This window comes from Corvus brachyrhynchos, unplaced genomic scaffold (assembly GCF_000691975.1).
Source record: "Corvus brachyrhynchos isolate BGI_N302 unplaced genomic scaffold, ASM69197v1 scaffold61, whole genome shotgun sequence".
Taxonomy (NCBI): Eukaryota; Metazoa; Chordata; class Aves; order Passeriformes; family Corvidae; genus Corvus; species Corvus brachyrhynchos.
Genome location: NW_008236478.1, coordinates 527,196 through 532,248, shown reverse-complemented (window position 1 = coordinate 532,248; position 5,053 = coordinate 527,196). Strand labels below are relative to the sequence as shown.

The 5,053-nt window shown below is 39.8% G+C and overlaps 1 long non-coding RNA gene across 1 annotated transcript; it reads left to right on the top strand.

Annotated features, from left to right (window-relative positions):
• The first annotated feature begins 13 nt into the window (after positions 1 to 13).
• On the top strand, positions 14 to 2,109 carry LOC108444638. Its single transcript, XR_001859268.1, has 3 exons — positions 14 to 222; positions 704 to 765; positions 1,813 to 2,109. It is a non-coding gene; the product is annotated as an uncharacterized LOC108444638 (long non-coding RNA).
• Positions 2,110 to 5,053: the final 2,944 nt, after the last annotated feature.

Sequence of the window (5,053 nt, the reverse complement as noted above, 5' to 3'; positions counted from 1 at the left end):
AGCGCAGGGCGGGGCGGCGGCGCCGGCCCTGCTGCACGGGCCCGGCCCTGCGTGCCGGAAAGCAGATGGGTGTGCTGAGGGCGCGGTGGTGCTGCTGCTAACAACTGCGAAGCGTGGGCAGTGGTAGCTGCGAAACACCGCTGGAGCCAGAGAAAAGAGGCAGAAGTGTTCACGTCTAGCAAAAGTTTGCTTGTAGTTCATGTGAGCTGAGTTAGCTGACAGGTTAGAGCCAAGATGTGGTGTGTTCAACACCATGCATACTTCAGGTGTCAATTAGAGCATCTCAGGATGAGGGGAAAATTTGAATAAGATCTTTTAGAAATTTAGAATGTGATTTTCTAAATAGTAGACAACATGTAAAGTTATTATGAAACTTGCATTCCCTGAACAGCATCAGCTGTACATTGCAGTATGTGATTTTCCTGTCACCAGTGCAGTCTGCTGGTAGTATTAACTCTGGCATAATAGTATTGTTGGTGATACCCAAGAAACACATTTCAATCCCACTGAAATAAATGGGTTCTTCACTATGAATTCGGGATCATGCATATGGAGAGAATCTGAGGATGACTGTGGGGACCACCATTTCCATGACCAGTTGGTATCTCAGTGATACCTGGACAAACACCAATATTAATTACTCAGACTGAAACATGAAAACATGAGGGTTAACACACTCTCTTTTCTGCTCTTTTATTTCCAGTGTTCCCAGCATCTGAGAAGTACAGCTTTTGTAACAATCCTTAAAGAAGTGCCACCACCTCTGTAAGTGTACAGGAAGTTCTTTTTATTTAATTGCAGAGCCCATTTTTACACAAGAGAAGTGAGTTGATGCATAGTGTTTTGTATCTAAAAGATGTATGCCAGAATTTCCAGCTTCCGATAATTCACATATCTTGTTAGTGGTATGCCAGATGCAAAAAGTGTGCTTGGGGGACTGGGACTGTTGTTCGTTCTGCCTAGAGCAAACAAAGCATACAGTCTGTGAATATGTGTCTGCACTAGTCTTCATGCCGCTGCTGTTAATATGCCATTTCTAACACCACCAAAAATAAAAAAAAAGTTTGTGCATTTGGAAGAATATTTGTTTACTTGTTGTGTCTTCCCATCCCATTTCAGTCTTTTGCTTTGGGAATTAAACCAACCATAGTGGAAAAGAGAGCAAATGAGGAAGGCCTCAAGCTTCTCTTAGGGACCAAACATAATTAAGAGAAACATTTAGAGAGAGTAGATGTAATGAAGCCCTGAATATGTGCTAGCTTCAGGCCCATGAAAGTATGGCTGTTTTTGTAATGGAATATGGAAGTAATTGCATTTCTGAGCCAGGCTTCAGGCAAACTGTGGGGTTTGACTGAAGCCCTCCTCAGTGTAATTGAATTTGTATAGCATCTGTGAGCAGGGGAGGTCCGGTGCCACAAGGCCCATAGGGTGTCCTTAGGCTGGCCAGCAGAAAGTTTCTCCTTTGTCCCTCCTTCCAGGGACCACTTTGTTTTCCCTGCAGTGAACGATGTATAATGAGATCGTTGCTTAAAGCAGGAACTTCTCCCAGTAAGAATGAGAAGTCCAGAGAGACCTTATTTCCCCTTTTGTGTAGAGGGATGTTTTTGAGCACGAGTGCAGCATGGCTTAGTGGCCAGCTTTTTCATTGCTCTTTGTGTCCTCCTTGTATGCTTTTCTTCTCCCTAACTGCAAATGCAGGAACCTGGAGTAAAACAATGATGCTGCCCTTGGCTCATGTCTAAGCCTGGGAAGAGTTGAGACCTTTGTCAGCCTTCTGTAGTATAATTGTGCTGTCTCTGTCTCAATTTCCAGAAAATGATTGTTCCCAATAAGCCTTGTTACAAGAACCAGGAAGAATAACTATTTTGATTTGGCACCTGAAGAACTTACAACCATAAATTACTCTCATCTTATGCATTTATTTGTTCACTGTGGATTTTTGAAAGGCAAATGTTTGTTATCATTCTGGCTTGAGCTGTACCTAACTTCTTCTCTTCAAATTGTTCTAAAGGGTAGTGGTCCCTTGTCTGCAAATTTATTTGTATCAGTTCTCTCTGAAAGTATTTCAGATGAAGTTTTGTTTAAATGAAAAACAGACTTCTAAAATCAAAACTCTTTGCACAAAACATTTTGTGTTTCTTTTATTGTTAATCAAAAGATCAAAATAAACACACAAAAAAGAAGCCTGCATGTTTTCTTAAAGATAGTTGGACAACATGCATTAAAAGTTTTGATGTAAATAATGTTTCTAAAAAGCATAATTGCAAATCAAAGTAAGAGTTTATATTTGAGAATTTGTTTATTAAGCTGACTGAAGTTTAGGTTGCATTTTAAAAGCACTGCTTCAGGGTTGTTTATGTAGTTCTCTTCCCTTTACTGCATGTGTTACTGAACACAAAATACATCTGAGCAAGTACTTGCACTCCTTAAAGCTTCCTGTAAGTTGTCCTGCAAGCAGATGATCATCAAAGAGATGACACTTTCTATGTGTTAAATACATAGAGAGCAAGAAGTACAACATAAAGGCACTGCTAATTTATTACATTAACTGAAGAGACTTTTACTAATAGATATATGATTATAATTAATATAATTAATAGTGTTTCAAATTCCACATACTCATCAATTCACAGAACTTAGAGAGTTCCACAAAATGTGTGCAATCTTGCTTCTGTGTCTGCCTGCAAGTTCTTCATGGTTATCTGTGGCCCTGGTCAGGCACATCTGCAAGACAGAGTAGGCAACTTGTCTAAACTAGTTTGTAACCTGCAATTTGGCCATAGATGAGATTGCAGATCAATGTCTTAATGTGCTGTGAGCCAGCAGGATGGCTTGCAAACTTCTAATATTCAATCAAGAGAGACTTGTATATGTGCTGCTAATGGGCAGCAGTGGCCCCTGTAAGTTGCCAGAGCAGTGTTAACAGCAGATTGTTGTGCCAAGGGGCAGTCCTTTGGAAGTAGGATGTTTTCCGGATGATCACACCTTTAGCAGTCTTCTGCAGAAGAGAACACGTACTTGCAGACAAGCTAGTCAGGAAAAAAACCTCAGTGCAGTGAATGTTCAAGCCTTGTGTCAAAAACTGTGCCTCCCATGGAGGGATGACCATGTGCAGACCTCTGCTCTATAACAGAAATACCATATTTAGACTCTAGGCTGTCTGGAGCCTGCCATCTTGTATAAGAAAAGTGAATACATTTTACATATTCACAGTATGATTTAAAATAAAAAAAAAGTCCAAAAGGCAAAGCTCATATTCTTTTAACAGCCTGAAACTCTTTTATTTTAGAGAGATTTTATTTCTGATGTCTGATGACAAAGCAATCTCCTCTAAATGATCTGTCAATAATAAGATAAACTGTTCCCTTTGATTAGGGAATACAATGCAGTCAAATGGAAGATTTTCTGCACAACGCAGAGAAACATGCTAACTGTGCTACTACCTGCCGAGTATTTATGCCATCAGCAATAACTTCCGGCAAAGTTTTAAAACATCTAACTCCATATTTCTGGATAGTATTGCTGAGATTTTGTTAAATGCTTTTCTTTTACATTAAAATGTGGGCACTATTTTTTAATGCATTTTTAGCATGGCTTGGATTCTTTACCATAGAAGTTGTCTTCATGAGAGAAATATTTCAAAGCTCAAAAACCGTAAAATAATATTCCTAGAAATGACAGTGTAAATAACTAAAAATATGAGAACATTTTGTGTTGAATGAAAGATCTGAATGTTACAAAATTCTATGCAATCCATTTTTGAAGGGTCAGCCCCTCTCTATTAAATGGATTTTTAGCTGCTGTTCCATGGAGTATAAGCTTAATATATCCAGTATATCCTACATAAGGGAACTGTAGCCTTTTCAAGAGGATGAGCTCAATAATTTGTCCTTTTTTATCTCTAACTATGATGATCCTGCTTAAAAGCAGATGACTGACTTTCCATTCTGTAGCTTCTACTGTGTGGGAGAAAATCCACTGTAATTAAATCTAATAAAATCCTCTCATTCTCAACAGAAACAATTCTCTGACATAGGCAATTCCCCTGAGTCTACATCACAGCCCAAGGAAAACAAAGAACAGGAGCTGTTTCTTACTTCCTTCTAAATATTTGATCATTATGGACAAACTTCTGCCCTAATTACAGTAGCTACAAGCCTTACTGAAAGTAATTATTCTTGAGACAGAATTTGGATTACTGATTTTTCTCTCACTTGGTAATGTTACTTTGAATAATGACTAAACTAGCATGTAATTCTGGCTGTGTAAACAGCAAGACAACAGTTGTCTGAATTGTTCTACAACATGTAGCTTTGTATTTCTCATTTTGTACTAGAAACAAAAGCACATAAATCCTGCTTGACAGGATTTGAGATTGAAAGTGTACTGGCAAAAGAAGAGCTATGTGCCTCATTAAGCAAATGTACCAAAAGGGAGGAAACCTCTTAGCTTACAAGTATGAATTACAGCAATATTATTAATAATTTGCAGTGATACAATACTAATTCCAAGGGCATTGCAACTTCTATCTCCATCTAGGGTTTGGGTTAATGGAGCGTGTCGACAAAACCCCTTGTCCAACAGTGTATTGTGAACCAGAGAGAGCTTTGGGTATATGCCCAGACCTTTAGCTACCTGCAGGATCATGCTGCCTTCCCTGTATCTGGGAGCTTTGAGACTACGCCACCAGAGAGCACTGTGCTATTTCTGCATGTATTCCTTACCCATCTCTGCGTGTTTAAGGACCTATTCTATTCAGTCTTGTTTTCTATGGTACAGCACAACTCAAGTGGTTGTTGTGATTCTACTGGAATTCCCAAACATTTTGTGGTCGTTGTCCTGTGTGCACACATTGTGCAGCCCGTCCTTGACCTGACTAACCTCATCTGGGATTTTCACCCCACTTATGGCTCAGAAATCCCTTTTAAACTCAGACCCAGTTCTGGTGTCCTTGTGTGCAATGTTGTAGAGGTGCTGGCCTGCACTCTTGTCTCCTGGGTTGACCTGAGACCTGTGCTGTGCTTGTCTGGGGCCAACCCCTCCTCAGAGCAGC